Source organism: Oxyura jamaicensis, chromosome Z, assembly GCF_011077185.1.
Source record: "Oxyura jamaicensis isolate SHBP4307 breed ruddy duck chromosome Z, BPBGC_Ojam_1.0, whole genome shotgun sequence".
Classification (NCBI taxonomy): Eukaryota; Metazoa; Chordata; class Aves; order Anseriformes; family Anatidae; genus Oxyura; species Oxyura jamaicensis.
In genome coordinates this window covers 10894850-10912131 of record NC_048926.1, presented here as the reverse complement: position 1 = coordinate 10912131, position 17282 = coordinate 10894850, and positions in this window count along the sequence as shown.

Sequence of the window (17282 nt, the reverse complement as noted above, 5' to 3'; positions counted from 1 at the left end):
GACACGTGCCCAGCCCCTTGCAGTGCTGGGTGCACGTGTGTTCCTCCCCGTGAAACAAAAAGCAGAATTACTGCGCTCATTTGTTCTGCATAGTTGGGCAGGGCTAAAGGACTATGTGATCCTGCTCTCCTGTGTGGATTTCGAGAGAGATCTATTACCTGATCATATTATTTAAATGACTTTTCCTCCAGCAAGGCAGAAAACCCATGCCTCTCTATGCCTCCGTAGCACTGACTCCTCCCAAAAAAAGGTGGACAGGGGAGCAAAATGGGGATGAGAGTCAGGAGTGCCTGCGGTGCTCACCTCTGACCGGCTGCCACCCTGCTGCCACGGTCAGAGCTGTGTCTGAGCGCTGTGGAGCAGGGCAGGAAGCCCCGCTGCTAGAGGGGCTGCCTTGCACCAGCTCCGGATCTGTCCCGCATCGCAGCATCGTTGGCGCTGGGTGAGGGAGGCACCGCAGCCGGGCTGCGCTCAGCGTTGCACAACGGGGGCAGAGTGAAAAATAGACCGCTGCGGTTTCAGGCTGCCAGCGAGCTCTGACGTTTTTCATTTCAGTTCCCCTAAATAAAGCAGCGTGGCTGTGGGAAGTGCAGGTCCCCGGGAGGCTCCTCCGACGGAGCAGCAATGAACGCTGCCGCTCGCTGCCGCTCCTCCGAGCGCGGCCACGGTGGGCGCAGCCGCTGGGGGGTAATCGGCGGGAGCAGAGGGGAGCAGCCCCCGTCCCTCGGAGCAGCCCTCCGCTTTGTTTCTGTTCAACAGCACCTGAGGATGAAGGAAATATGCCTCTGGGAAAGGAGAATCATCTCGAGATGGCGTGCCCAGAGCAACGCCGCTGCCTGGGCAGTGCGGTCTAACCATCAGCACCTGATCAAAAGCCACGGCGTAACCGACCCGCAGCATGAATAACACCAGCTGGCAGAGGTGATGAAAGGAAAACGAATGCTGCAGAAACGAAAACAAGACTAAGAGGGAAAGGAAAGTGGCGGCTTGTTCTCCAAACTCTGTTATTTGTGCTGAATCAGCTCTGAGCTGTTACTGCGCCTCCCTCACCGATCTCAAAAAAATCACTGCCACCGCTTTGTTACGAGAAGCTTCTCCTGCTCCTCCGGTTGCTGCCTGGTGCTGACAGCTCCGTGATCGCAGAGGAGCTGCTTTGCTTCCTTCTCTCCCTTCTCGCCCGTTCCTGCACACCACAGCTCAGTGGTTCCTGTTGATGCTCACGAAAGCAGGAGCAGGAAGGGCAGCGTGGCTGCCGGGAGCACGAACCAAAGGTCATCTCAGGAAAGCGCCGCAGGGTGCGGCTGTGCCAAGCATGGGCAATGGCCGCTGCGTGCTGGCCTCAGTGGGCCACCAGGTGTTTGTCGTGGCTTAGATCCCTCTGTTTTTTTTTTGCCCTTCCCTGGCAGCCATCCTCCAGGGCTCTCTCTGACTGGTACAAATGGAATCACGGGGTCATTTAGGTGGAAAAGACCTTCACGGTCGCAAAGTCCAACCACCAGCCTGAACTACTGAGTCCCATCACTAACCCATGTCTCTTGGTGCCATGTCCACGTCTCTCAAATACCTCCAGGGATGGGGACACCACCACTGCCCTGGGGCATTAGCCTCAGCCTCACCACACTGCAGGAAAAATTGGGGCTCCAGCATTTGCTGTGGTGCTCCCTACACTTCCACGGCAGTGAGGTCAATGCAGATTTATGTAGTTATGCACAATGCTATTGCTGCTATCTTTTGTAAAAAGGCAAAATAGAAACTAGGGAGCATTCCACTTACAGATGTTTTACCTGCTGTTTAATTATTACCTAATTGCCCTGCACCACCAATCTGTAGCCTCACCCATAAGCTGTTTTCTCTAGCCTGCTTGCTTTGGGAGCTTAATTGCTTGATTTTCCTAGCAAAAGGTGAGCTTCACAGCTTGCTCATGTACTGCAGCACTCTCCCACTGGCAGGGTGGATGAACGATCATCTTCTTCATGAAGTGTGTCTCCATCCGTGTGCCAAGCAAGCTGCATTATTTATTTCAGTGCTGGAAAATGCTTCTGAAGGATGACGGGCATGTTTCTGGTCTGACGCCCACCAAAGGCAGGGGAAGTTTCCCTACCAACAGCAACAACATTTGTTTGAGGATGCGGTTGGGTACCACAGCCCCTCCTCGATATAGCTGGAGTGTAAGGGAGTTCATATCCCTCTGTGCTCTTCAGTCAAGCAGTAATTGTGAGGAAACTTAGTCGACTGAATTTTTCTGGTCTTAAGTCTTAAATTTGCCGGGGCAGATTACCTGGTGTGCTGAATTCCCTGTGAAAGCAGAAGCAAAGACTCTGCAGGTGGCTCCGTGTGAGGCCATTTCTGATGCTGGAGGTCACCAAAACGGTTTGAGTTAGGAAGGACCACCGTAAAAGAAGGCAAAAATCATTAGGTAGCTCGTTAAGCAGGTTTTAACACTCATGAGGATAACAAAACCCTTATAACGACCAGTCCTTGTAACTGCTACCTAAGAACAAGTCGGTATAAGCAAAGTAAATATTGGCGTTGATCACCGTTTATCGAGCTGGTGGCGTATTTGCAGAACTCTCCTCTGTGTGCATGGGCGTCTCTGTAAACACCACGACTACTGTTAATACAGCTGCACTGCTGCTGCCAGGTTTTTGGCACAAGCCTGTCTGGGCATTGTGCCTGTGGTTATTTTCGATGATTATTTGAGTGAGCTCTGTTCTGGAATTCAGAGTATCATCGCTTGCTGCGCTGCCAGATCTTTTTCAGGCTGTGGCTACCTCAAATTTCCCCCCATTCTCTACAACCCCCTCTGCACTTTGTTGTAGTTTTTGCATAGAGGAAAAGGAAATCCCACAGACGATATGCTTGGCACTTTTTTTCCTGGCATTCTGGTGCCTCACTGAAGTCTAACAGTAGGGATCCAAAGCAGGTGTCCTGGCACCAAGCCACCCCCCAGCACCACAGCATCTCCCCCATGCTTTGCAGTGTTTTTCAGGTGGGACAGGAGCTGCTCTGAAGGGTTAGAAGATTGTCAAGCTAATCTGACCAATACTTTCTTGAAGCTGGGTTTTGGAAGTGCCTCGTTTGAATGTTCTCCAACTGGATAAAGAATCACTTAGAGCTCCTAAATCCCACGAAGCAGTTTTAAATTTGACGAAGATTTTATTGGGGAACATGGAGGAAGAGGCAAACAGAATTAATACCAGAAAGCCGGGATGGAACCAAAGAGGAATGCAATGTCTTTTGAGGAACCTTCTCCTTTGAAATGTTGAGGACTTAAGTCTACTTCACAGTGAAGATTAGAATTTTGCATTTGGAAGAGGCAGACAGAATGCCCAACATTGTGAGAAAGTATAGGATCGCCTCTACTCTTCAAATCATCCATGGTTTTGTGAATAAGAGATTTGTATGTGAGTAAGAGATTTGTATGTTTGGCCAGGGATGTCTGGGACATGTCTTTACTACAAGGAAATGAATGTATGATTTGTGTTTCAGTTTAAAATGTCTGTTTAGGAAAGAAAGGTGCAAAATCACGAGACTGTTGTGGGTAGCTCATTGCAGCCCAAACCCCAGGAGCTGGCAGGAGCAGGCTGTGTCCCCCCACACTAATGGACAATATGCAGGCTTCAGTCGCTGAAAAGTGGGGTAAGCTGAAATCATGCTGGGGTGAAAGCTGCCAGGGGAACACAGGTGGTGAAGGGAGAGGATCGCTTGGCTCGCTGCTAGATTGACAACAGAGCTGGTACAACAGAGCTGGAGAGGGCTGAAAGCATCACATGATGTGAGGTGGTTTCGCTTTAAAGCGTTGCAACTAGTTGCTCTGAAATGAGCTCATTTCCTTTTTGGTTTTATTTTTCATACCCAGATGTAGACAAAAGGAGGAGGGTGTGATATTCGCTGCTTGTTCTAGACAGGAAAGAAAACGAAACACACACATGCGCACACTCGCTTGCACACCCCGTCCCCTGGAGACGGAAAGCCCCCCCCGAGCTGTCCTGCAGACCTGGTGCAGGAGCTTTAGGCATGAAGGTCTGCAAGAAATGTGTCACTGGCAATAACCTTGCTCCAAAATTGAAGGAGGATCGTCCCTTCCTGCCAACCAGTGCTCCTTTTGGGGTGCCCATCACTTCCTCTGGAGGTGCGATCTGCTCACAGAGGAGGATGTGGTGGGACAGGGCGGTGAGGTGCTGTGGGGAGCACCAAGTTCCCCGATCACTCTGCTGTTACCACGCTGAACCATGCTGGCAGCAGGAAAAGCAAAGCCACCGCAGAGCTGAACCTATTTCTTGTCTGTGCTGGCCCTATGCGTGGGGACAAGCTTCTCCCATCATGTGCCACGTGCTCCTCCCACCCGTGGATGCACCAGTGGTGTGGTGGTGATGGCTGGTGGGAAAGATAAAGCTGCTGTGGTGACCTTTGGCATTAAGAGTGCAAGCAAACAAGTCAGAAAAAAAAAGAAAAAAAAAAAAAAAAGAAGAAAAAAAAGTGTCCTTTTGAGGGTTAGGACTCTGTGTTCTTCCTCACCAGAGATCTCGCAGCAGATGCACTGGCTGACTCCAAGGGGCATAAAGGAGAAGTAAATAGAGGAAACAGGAAAAAGTGCTTTGTGCTTGACAACAACAAAGTATTTTTGTACTTTTCAACCTGTTTCTGTTCTCTGGGTCCTCGATGTTTTGGGAAGGTCCCGGTGGCATCTGCACCTGCCACCCCCTGTGGGTCTGGGTGCCACCTGCGAGCCCCCCGGCAGGGCTGTTCCCATCCCCTCTGACCCTGTGTTTTCAGGACAGGAGCAGGGCAGCGCGAGCACACGAGGAGAACAAGGGGGGGTCACGGAGAGGAAGTGTGTGGGTTGCGTCCTGCAGGCAGGTGTAGGGCTCGGCCCCGCGCAGCGGCAGTCACGCTGGGTGACCATGATGCCATCCTGCCTCCCTATTTCATCATCCTGCGGTGGGTGCTGGGGCCCTGGGGAGCTGGGATGTGTGCAGGCGCATCGTCTGCACAGCTGCAAGGAGCTCGAAGGTGTGCACAGCTCTGCACATGTAGTCTGAGTTTGTGGTTGTTGATGCTTTTTTTCTTCTCGTTTAACAAAAGGGGATTTAATTAAGGCAGGTGGTGGTAGAGGTCTGGCAGGGGGCACCGGGGTATCCTGGTTGCCAGTGGGCTGTCCCAGGCCAGGAGGCGACCCCATGGGATGAGACCTTCTTGGGGTGGCCGTGGTGACCTCCATGCCACCTGTACCCCCTTGGGTGACTCAGGTGACCCCATGGGATATGACCCCTGGGGTGACCTTGGTGACCTCCCCTGAGGTGTCACTGATGGTTACAGGTGCTGGGACATCTGTGGGCTGGTAAGGGGTGAGCAGTGTGGGGCTGCTTCCCTGGCAGCCCCAGGTCTTCCCTTACCGGTATCTCGTGGAGTTCTCCAGTTTCTCTGGAGACCTGGGGTCACCACCACCACTGGTGATGAAGATCCCACGTTCCTTCACTCGGGCAGGGGGTGCATGCAGGGGGACAGTGGAGAGAGCAGTGATAGGCAGGTGGCCTTGTGGCTGTCAGTGTGATCATCGCAACCCTGGGATTCAGGTTCCAGCTGCCCAGGAGAGGCCACATTGAGCAGAAGTCAACATATACGAAGCAATAGTGGCATCTGTGTCTCCTGCTCAGTAGCTCACAGAGTCACAGAATCCTGTGTTTGGGCAATAAATCTGTGCAATCTGAAAACCCAGAAGGCTCATATCAGGGATGCCCACAGAAGTTTGTGTGCTTGGTCAGATGAACTGTTGTCAACATTCAGTTTTGACTCAGGATGAATCACTGTGAAAACTGCTTTTTGTGCTGCGTCAACACTTGCCAAAAAGCAGAAAGTGATGGCATCCAGAAAAACATCAAAATACCTCATCAAGCTTTTAAAACCATCAGTAAAGGTGTTCTTGGAACCACATGTGGGAAATCAGAGCCATGAGGGCAGTCAGGCACTGATGCATTGGACCTGTAGCTCTGTGACACCTCTGAGGTATGAGGAGAATCTCCAGAGGGCCTGCTTATGAAATTGTCCTCCAAAAGACAAAAAGAAAAGCAGTGCATTAAATCCAGTACTGGCAACTCCAATAATCATTATGTCTGCTCAAGATGTTCTTTGCAATTCCTATTTCTCACTGTACTTGTTTCTCTGTCTCCAGGTTTCCTTTCTTACACTTTTTCTGGTACATTCTTAAACTACAGGAAGAACAAACAAACAAACAAACAACAAAAACAGAACAAAACAAAGCAAAGCAAAGCAAAACAAAACAAAACAAAACAAAACAAAACAAAAAAAAAACAAGTAAAGAAACACAAGAAGCAAACACCAGAATTTAAGCAGAATGGGTAAAAAGTAATAGTACTACTTTTCCTTTAGATTTCTAATTGTTGTTGTTGTAGTCTCTTTATCCTTGGCAGTAAGATATTAGAGATGAGGGCTGCTGACGCATGATACTGGATTTACATTATTAGTAACACTATCGATGTGTGATCAAATTACATTATTAATCTACATAGATCATTTGTAATATAATTGGTTGGAAATATGAGCTGTATACAATTTTTGGAGCAAACACCAAAATAATCTATTTCTCTTCATACTTATGCCAGGTTAAAGGAAAATCACATTCTTTCGTGGGTATGTAAGTAAAGTGATCTATTAGTTGAAAACCCTTGTGGCAACCTCCCATCTTACACTGAAGGGATGATAGACATCCTCTTCATTGGTGTGTTTGGAAGATTTATTGGCCAGGACTAGAGAAAGGGAGTAAATATCCTTAACTGGAATTGTATTTGTTCATTCTAACGTGACTGTTTCATTATCTCAGTTACTTCTAATATCTTCCCATGAGTACAGCATCTTACAAATCCAACAGCCCGTAAACCCACTTTCTATATGCATAGGAAAGAAAATGCAAATTGAGAAATCAGACAGGAAATGGAGACTGTTCTGTGACCTCCCGCGGTAACGGCAGCCTTCGTGGTTTGCAGACTTCTCCCAGGAGCAGAACATGGTCTGCTTTTTTTGTAGAGCCAAGTGGAGGATGGGCTTCATAGGTGAGCAGAGCTTGTGAGAGCTGTAGCTGTGGTGCATCCAGGTATCTTCTACCTGCTGTTTCTCTGCCTCTATTTACGTCTCCTCTGCACACCATGGCATTTGCTGCCCAGGCGTGGTGCACAGGTCTTTGTGGGGGAAGCACCCTGTGCAGCCTGCTGCCAAAGCAGAGCTCTGCACCCTACCACGAGGGCAGATTTTCTCATGCTTGCCCTCTTAAAATCCAAGGTTGTTCCGGCTGTGTGTGTGTGTGGCTGCTCTTCCATTCCCACCAGCAATAAATACATGGCCACAACTGGTGGCAAAGGTGATGGAGGGAAATTTTCACTTTGAATTCAGGTTTAATTAGCAAGAATATTATTAGAGTGGAGGACCAACGAGCTTGTGTTCTTTGGGACAGTAGGATCAATACTTTTTTACTGTGATTATTAAATATTTGTCCTGTTCTCCGAGCATAAGGGAGTACAACATGTTAAATCTTGCCAGGCAGGGTCAGCCCAGGCACTTGCTCGTAATGGTGGCTATGGGACACATGAGGAGGAAGGTACTCAGACTACTGAAAACAGGATAGGCATGAAGTAATTTTTCCCTTCTTCTATTCCACTTGTTTCTGTCAGTATGAATGACTCCCTGATTCAGAGGATACATTTCAAGGGTACGTACTAGGTGTAACTAATTATTTTTAATCCTGCAAGAAAAAGTTTTCTCCCGAGGCCATTTTGACTTTAACACTATTCTTTGCACACTTTTGCTTGTACGCTCTTTGGCAGCGTGGCTAAATTCTGCATGGCAGCTGGTAACCTGCGGAGTGGTTATCCATAGCTCTAAATCATCATCTTATTGTTTGTCTGTGAGCTCTGCCACCATGACTCATTCTTTATTTGGGTCATTTACAAGAAACACGAAGTAGGTAACTGCAGTAAACTTCAGAAAGCCAGGAATGCTGAGGCACATTCACGGGAATAAACGCAGGGCCGGCCTGTTGCGTCTCTGGGGACGTCTTGTTGGGCTTTTTAATTTACGACTATACACACAGAAAATCAGCTGATGGGAGAGTCTGCTTAAAAACAAAACTGAGAAAAAGTCCTTTATGTGAAAGAGGAAGCAGTCATCAGAACTTGCCTGTGTAATTATGGGCTATACACATCTTATATTTACCGAAGCACAGGAAACGGGACAACTTCTAAATACATGTTTAGAAACTTGCTTCAGCGGGTAGCCAGCATGATTAAAATCTGTCTATCTCCATGCTTCTTTGCTTTAGCCTTAATTGGTGTTTCCACAGTCCAGTAATTTCTGGTATACAGAAGTGGATGAGAGGCCTCTCTACAATCCATCTGTGCAGTGTTTCTTTGATTGTTTATCACTAAGACCATTAAATTACATTCTGAAGGAGACTAAAAAGAAAAAAAAAAAAAAAAAAAAAAAAAAAAAGGAAAAATAAAGGGAAAAATCCCCCAGAACTCCATGGACCCTTTATGGGAATCAAAATCTTTGTCCCACTCCCTCCTGTAGAGAGGAGAGTAGTGACTTTTTATTATTTGGGGTCAGAGCCTCTGCTGATGATGAAGTGGCTAGATAGAGAACTGACAGGTCACTCTTTGTTTATTGTTGATCCTTTCTATTTTCCATTGTGTCATGGAGGCTTAGCCTAACCACAGGCTCTCAGTGGAAATCCCCAGTACATGTTTTCTCTTTCCTTTATTCCTTTGACATTTATTGCACAAAAGCAACATGGAAGTTGTTGTTATTTATCAAGCCATTGCTGCAGAGGATGAAGCTTGAAGAGTCCACCCAGGGAAGGACCTGATCATCAGATAAGTAATCCCTTTCCTAAATTCCTCCACTTCTAGGGTGCCCAGGGCTGGGGACTGAGCCAGGCTCACCACACTTGGACAAGTATGCGTGAGTAGAAGATGGCATACACCTTTTTCCTGTTTGTTGACTCAGTTTAACAAACCCGATTATCCAATTAACACTTGCATCAATTAATGCTAGGCTTTCCCCTTAGTACTAGCCCCTGGACTTAAAATATTGCTGCATATCCTGGGAGAGCTGAGCCAGTGGGTCACCTGTGTGAGCGCAGCAGCACTATCAGAGATGCCAACCTCCACAACATCTCACTCTCCGCCTGGGACCTCAAATCCCCATCCTGTTGCCTGGGAAGAGGAGAATGGGACAGAAGACACATTAAAACGTGCCACCCCCCTGCCTGGCTGCGCTGCGGTGCAGCTGCACTCCCTGGGCAGCAGGGTGCTAACCGCTGCCGCTTGCTCAGAGAAGCGGATCCCCCACTGCGTGGCTTCTGCAAGTCAGGGCAGCGCTCTGCCCCACAGGAAAGTGAAATAATCACTTTCAGTGATGCTTGACTCTTGTCTCTCTCCTTTGCAGTTTCATGAGTTACCAAGCAGTAGGCTTCACTAGAGAGATGCTTTGATTTTTTCTTTTTCTTTCTTTCTTTTTTTTTTTTCTTTTCCCCTCTATCCCCCCATCTTTCTCCCCTTCTTCTTTTTTTTTGTTTGTTTGTTTGTTTTTGAAGAAGGAACTTATTTGTATTTCTCCTTGTTAAACCTCAGCAGTTTCACATTGCAGAGCTGCTCACATTGCTGTACAAAAAAAAAAAAAAAAAAAGAAAAAAAAAAAAAAGAAAAAAAATTAAACGTTTGTATTTTGCCCCTGGGTGGGGATGATGTCAGCCTCTTGGCAGAATTTCATCATGTTGCTCACTGAGGTGGCCCGAAATGTCACGAGGTCCAAGTATGACCCTGTGTTTGAAGAAGGTGCCCTCATGAGCGTGTAGACTGTTGAATGGTTTGATCCATTGCAGCAAGGGTGCTGCCAGAGTAAAGAGTGCATTGAAAATGGCTTTAAGTAGTGGGTTTTACCCTCTGCATGGTAAAATTCATTTTATCAATTTCCTTCTTTGTATTGGCAAGGACATAATAATGATCAGTCATGCTTACATAAAAGGTTTTCTTTTAACAATGGGTGAAGAGCAGGGGAATGAAAGCCGCTTGATTTTCAGAGGAAGATGCCCAGACTTTACACAGCTGTTCCAAGGGAAGCAGCACTGTTGTGTCTGACATGGCAGACGTGGTGGCTATGCAGCAGGTTTCCCAATACTGCCTTTGTCCTGACACCTTCATATCACTTCCAAATGGGAGAAAGGAGACAAAGTCTCCTTTGTTTTAGGGTTTCACTCCAAAATGTCTTTTCAGCCCCAAAGAGAAACAGAAGACAGTTGCTTATTGAGGAGTTTCCTCAGTTCAGTTCTGAGAAGCTTCTGGCTATGTCCTGCTGCATCCCTGGTGCCACGCTGCCCATTGAGATGTGCCAGGGCCCCCAGTGTGAAAGGTGAAATGGAAGAAGAGGGGACCGTGTTGGGAAGCAGAAGTGTTAAAAAATACAGAGCCTTTGAAACTTCTTTGGGCTGAAGGAAAAAGAGTCAACCAGAAAATATGGGAGAGTTGTAAGGAATGAAAGCACAACGTATTTCTGTGCGCTGTGGACAAGTGGTGATGGGAAACCTTGAAACCTGAATGGTCTCATCAGCTCACCACTGATAACTCAGAGCTGGGGCTGGGTGATGCACGGAGCTCAGTGCAGGAAGCTGCTACCAACACATTTCCCAGGCTGCTTCCTGGAAAATAGCTGGTCTGGGGCTCGTGGAGTGGAAACAGAGTTGTTCTACAGAGCAGGAAGCTAATGGAAACCACAGCCCCAGCATGCAGAAAATCTTGTGAAAATGAAGGGTTTGCAGGAGATTGCAGGGGGAGGGGAGGGAGCGGAGGGGGGGGAGGGAGCGGGATGGGACGGGACGGGGGGGAGGTACTTTGAAAGTGCCTACAAAATGGGTATTACATCATTTCATCAGGAGGGCTAATTTATTGTTCTGCATGAGCAGGCGCGTCACCTCAGCCCAGAATTTACCCAGCAGAGCTGTGAGTCATCCCCTGAAGCAGTTGTCGGCCCCGTAAAATTCCCTTCTGTTATCTAGCTTTGCTCAGGTCACATATCAAGTCACTCTCATTTTACAAAAGAAACCCTAAGTTACTGATTCAAAAACCACAAAAAAAGCAAACACTTTCTTGGCTGGGAGAAAATAGATATCTTGAACTCTGTGAAAATTCAGGCTTTTAGGCATCACTTGCTACCTAAAAGGCTTAATCCTGAAAAAGTCCCTGCTTTAAAGCACACTGAGATCAGTCACCCTGTTTTCTGAAAGTTTATGTCACAATTCTGTAACTACTTACACTAAAGGTACCCCAAAGCCCATAAAACTAATCTTTTCTATTTTCACTTTTGTGAAAAGCCTCAGACCTCACCTTGAAGTTTTTTTCATGCTGCAGGTGTCTTTTTGGTTTTAAGTTGGTTGTTGGTGGCTGAGCTTTTCTTCACCTTGTAGCTCAGGACTGGCTGATTGGTGTGGCTTGCCTGTGAAATAATGCTGTTTTCTCTGACTACCCTCGGTAACAAATCTCTCTGGGTGAAACAAGCCAAGTAGTTCCTTTCTACCATTATTAGGTGGTGCAGTCAAAGGTCAGTGTTGTCTGGTTGAGAAGACCTTCGCCTGTGGGGCTGACAGGAGTTTATCTGGCTGAATTGCCCAAAAGGAGCGTTGGCGTTTACCAGGGTTTCACTAAGTGCTTCTTATCTTTGCTTTATTGTTGCTGGATGGCTGAAGAAGAAATGAAAGTTCTTTGCAGCCTTTGCTTGGAACAGTTGAATGCGAGGTCCCATGTGCCTACCTCAGGGTCCACACTTTCACTCAGTGGCAGTTACCTAGAGGCATAGTGCTCTGGAGGAAAGGGCCCAAGATGAATTTAAGAGAAAGCAGAAGGTTCGTTCAGAAACCTCATGTATTTCTTAGAGACTGGGCAACCTGACTTGAGGGTCCGGATCCCATGCTGTAAAACTGAGTTCCAGCATGACTGTGTTAGACCTTCACACGCAGCTCACCCCTGCACTGAAATATTTCCTAATAGCTAATTTGCTATTACACGTTTGAAATTCACACCGTTTTATAAATTCCTCCAGTTTGGGGGCAGGAGCAACACTGGTATTACACAGACGACCAAAAATTCCTATCAGCTGTTTGCAAACAGCTGCGAGTTATCTATGCAACAGGGGAAAGAAGCAACAACAGCCTCTAATTATTTGGAGTTGAAGAACTGATTTTAGAGTATAACAACGTGTTTAGGGATAGTTTTGGCCAGAGAAACTCATTATGTCCAGCAAAATGATATCTTCTGCCTGCTCCCCAAGTCTCTAGCCTGTGGTGCCAGAGCTGAGCTAGAAACAAGCTGGTGCCTCTGAAGTTTGCAAGTCCCTCTCTGGATCCTGCTATCAACAGCCTTGGATCCTCATGGCTAACATAGGTTCATGAAAGAGGTGATTCACTTTAGTAAGGTGAACAACTTTTTTTTTTTTTTTTTTTTTTTTTTTTTCTGATGCTGTATTTTTGTGCAGGAGCAAGAAGCAGCTGGGAGCCTTGTTTCTGTTTTGCTCAAAATCTGTGCTTCTGCAAGTTCTGCTTAAAAAGTCCTGAAGGTGCCTGAGAGGAAATTTTACATTTGTGGTTGTAGTTTGCAGCTTGATCATTTAGGGATGTGTTTTCCAGCTTCATCAGTGCTGGGTAGGAAGGATAGTGGATGCAAAATGGCCTTTTTGGGGTCGTTCTGAATACACACCAGCAGGATGAGGTTTCCATAGCCTGTTCCATTGACTGTTCAAAGGCTGAACTTTACATTTTCAGGCCAGGGATGAAGAGGGGGACCAGCCATAGTGAACTGGCAGGGTCCACCTGACGATGGCCAAGCCCTGTGCTACAGGAAGCAAACAGCTGCAGCTCCCTGGCATTTGCACAGCTGCCTGCTGCTCTGCTGCTCGTGCTGATTTAGTTTCACATCTGGGCCTCCTGCAACCTGCAAGCCTCATGGGAAAATAGTGAGAAGGTCTCGATATGGTGGGAGGGTGCTCCATCGGCACGGATCTGTGCATCTTTTTCCTCAGGGCGCTCTGGGCTAGGGATCAGTGAGGAGCAAGGGCTGCTCTTGCCCTGTTCTCCTGTCACAGCTTACTCCTGCATTAGCCAAACTGGCAAAAGCAAACTCGTGTCTGGCTGGAGCTCCAGCACTTCAAGCCAAGGTGCAGTCTATCATCTTTAAACATTCTGGCAGCAACTGATGCCAGGCTTTGCTCTAAACTGTCTCAGGGAGCATAGGTTTCTTCCAGCTCCCTCTCCCATGGGGTGAAAGTTTCCTGTGCAGGGACAAAAGGGTAATTAATAAAAACTATTAAAAAATTATAAAATCCGTAGTATGTCTTACACTTGGCCACAGTGAGCTATGCCAGATTTTATGTGTCAGCACTGTTGACCTAGTGTTGGCTCGTGTGGGGTTGGTGCTTGCAAGTCCTGTTCCAGAGGTGTCTTTGCCAGATGGGAAACCATCTCTTGTCTGGTTTTACTCTGATTCCAGGAGGCCATGGCCTGACTTCCCTCTGCGGAAGAAATTTATTGTTCAGTGCTCTCTACATAGCAGGGTGAGGAGGTAAGAAGTTGTTCTCCAGAAGTGCCCATGTGCAGACTGTGAATTTCACCTCTCCAGCAGCACAGGAGAAGGTAACCAGGGGGTTTGCTTAAACTTAATGTGGCCAAGGTTATGCAGGGTTGGAATGGACAAAACGAGGAGGGCAGAATCTTCATTATAAAGTACCAAACATACAGAATTGGACTTTGAGCAAAATCTGGACCTGCCTGCCCAGGTCTTTAATCCAGAAATGATGATGTATCAGCACCAGTTCTAAGTGTTTCCAAGAAGCCTTCAAAGATTTCAGGTCAAAACAATCATTTTCGCATGCAAGAAGCTATGGATTCTTCTCCCAGATTCCAATCCATTTCCCTAGGAAAGCAGTGATACCCTTGACTTTCCAAGGAAAATATTTTCTTCCTACTTTCATTAACCTTTAGCAAAGAAAGCAAGAGAGGACAAAAACGACACCTACTGGAAAAAATCACAGTATTTTCTTTAGCAGATGTCTCAATCTAAAAATACAGATCTTTTAATGAATCGGATGACTACAATTACTTGGCTGTTTGAGGGGCTTGAGAATCTAAGTGTTTCTGGCCTTTAATAGAATGTCTGGGTATTGTATTTATTGCAAAGTGCTTTTTAATGTGAGATTTCTAAGGACTAGACTAACATTTCTCATGAATAAATTGCACAATTTCTGTGATTCACTGCTCTTCTTTGCAAACTGTGGAAATTCTGCTGTGGTTGTTTCTTTCATTTTTCCTATTCACCTTTCCCTTTTTCCTTATTCCCCTTTCCTTTTTCCCCTTTCCTTTTCCCTCTTGCCTTGCCTTTTTTTTACATTGGGACTACTTTTTTGTATCCTCCAGTGATATTTTAGAGCTGAAGAATTATTAAAAACCCTTTTCCCTTTTTGGATCAAATTTTAACAGAGAGAAGTGTAAAACAGAACATTTTTATTCTCTTACTGGCAAAGAAAAGCTGGTAACTCCACACTGTTCTGATGAAAAAGCAGCTTTGAAATTGAAAGGTAAGAGCAGCTGAATGTTGTCTTCCTATTGGATTTAAGTCCTTTTTCTGAACTTCACATTTGACTCCCTGACAGGGACATTCAGCCAGGCTCAGACAGGAGTGATTGCTCACCTGCTGCACAATGGATTCAGTGATGTTAGAAATTATGGTGAGAACAGAAAGTCGTACTTTCTGTGTTTTCATAATTCCCACAGGGCTGTGAGACTGAAGGCATCTTATTTAAGTAATTCTGACTCTTGCAGAAAGTCCTGTGTTGAGTCAGAGAGGATATTCACCTGGGGAAATGGCATGGCCACATAAGATAGATGCTGAATTTTTAGACAGTGGGATTTTTTTTTTTCTCCCATGTCATAGTTACCTGTCTTAAATTTCACCTGCCATTTCATTTTCCTAAATCTACAAGACTGTTCAGGAGTTTCTTGTAGCTTGGTGTACTAGTAGTAAGGAAAAGAAATCCATCCTATGAATTGTCCTGCCCCATGAGTACCACTGCCTTGTAGAAGAAAGTTATACTCCCATGTTCTCTCTGTTTTGGGGAGATTGAAAGCCAGGGAACTACTGTGGGAAGGCAGTGTGGGCTTTATGATGTGAAATTCTCTTTTCAGAGAGGGCTGGTCCAGGCCAGGCCAGGGCTGCCAACAACATCAATGGAGGGCTCATTCACAGGCAAGGCCCGTGACTTGTTGGCAGACAATGGAAAACTGGGAAAGTTTTGAGTGTTGCTACGGTACCTCAAAATATCAGGTAAAAGGGAAATGGTAGAGAAAAAAGTCCTTAAAAACAAACAAACAAACAAATAAAAAAAACTCAGAATCCCTCTATGTGCCACGAGGAAGCTTCAGAACTGAATGTTTGAGGCTTTAGGGCAGAGAACCGGACCAAGTTATATACCATATTTCTTGGTGATGAGGACAGCAGGCTTGTTTTCCGGTGCCTGAGCTCCCTCTGCTGTCCGTGTCAGCTAAAGGCTGAGACGCGAGGGTTTGGATGGGTTTCTGAGGGAAACCCAAGGGGAAGCTCAAAGAAAAACATCAGAAAAAATCCTATGTCAAAATGTGCCAAGCTCTTACTTGCTCTCTCTATTTCTGCTCCCAATGTCCGAGCCCCAGCATCTTTGCTGGTGGTTGAGGTGCCAGGGAAGCCAAGTAAGACAGCTGCCAACGTTCAGAACCAAGTTTGTTTTTTGGGAGACCGATTCTTTCAGTTTCATGTGGGAAGTGAGTTGTTTCACTAGCCGTATTATGGACAAATTAGAGTAATTGGTATTTTAGGGCTGTTGTAAGTGAACTCTCTTCAGTAAGTTAAGAGGACAGAATCTATTAAACAGCTTTTTTTTTTTTGCAGGGTTTGGACAGTATCTTCCAGCTCCAGCTGGAAAGAGCAAGGGGTTGGTCAGCTCCAGAGGCTGTCTGAGCTGCTAATTGCTGGCCAGAATTGGCTCTCAGCAGAGAAACTTCAATTCCTGTTGGGTTTGTATATATAACACATCCCAAATACTTCCAAGATGTGCTGTAATAAGATTATAAGGTATTAAAATCTTGCCCTGATCCAGAACAAGTGCAGTTAGTCAGAAGTCTAGCATGGGCTGCATTTGCCAAAAAAAAAAAAAAAAAGCTGTTAATTAACAGAAACTAAACCCATCCTTAAGTGCCTAAATAAGGGGCAAATTGTTTATCTCCCCTTTTTTAATAGCAGCTGCATTTGAAAATGAGAACTTGCTTTCTTACGAGAGCCTGTAGCAGTCAATGGGGCTCTTTCTATTAACTGCAGCAAGTTTGGGGTCAGGCTGTACACGATTAAGAAAAAAACGTGACAGAAGTTAGCAATGGCCTCTTCTAAAGCTGCTGTTCATTTTGCAGGAGCTGCTGTTAAGCAATGCAGAATGTTTTGAAATTTCTTTTCCAGGTACAGCTATGCCTAGGTGGATGAGACTGTTTAAATAAATAAATAATTAAATAAACTGCCTCAAAGCCTGCATTCAGCTGTATTGTGTAAATACATGAACTCTTTGCTATTTCCTTCCTATGTTGTGTTCATCTAGATTGTTTTAACAGGCAAACACTGTTCCAGTCTTTGCATATTTGTTTTTCATTTGAACTCAGATTAGATACTGTGACATTTCAGCCAAGTTTTCATTCCAGAGATGGCTGCTGATTAGCCAAAATATGACCCTGAAACATTACTGAGAGTTGCTTTGAACCAGGCTCCTGGAAGAACTGAACTGGGAGAGACAAAAGCACACCAGACATTGCACCAACTCTTTCATTAACTTTGTAGGGACTGACAGCACCCTAGCCCACACAATCATGGCATCAATGTTGTGAAGGTGTCTGCATGTCCTGGTGTTTCATCCCTGGCGCTAGCCCAGCAGAATTGGGTTTCTGGGCTTTGTATGAGAAATGTAACAAACAAGAAGGGAAACTAGACTCGTGCAGGTGAATCAGAAGCAGTGAAGGAAAGCCGCTGCCTATTAAGCTTGTATTTTGAAAGTTGTTGTAAATGCGTCATATGATGTAATATTCTTCATTTAATTCAAGGTTATCGGTACCCGTTATAAATCAGAACATAAATAACCTGTGAGCGTAACTTTAAATACACCTGACTGCTTCACTTTCTAATGCTGCAAAGTCCAAGGCACACAGTCATAGT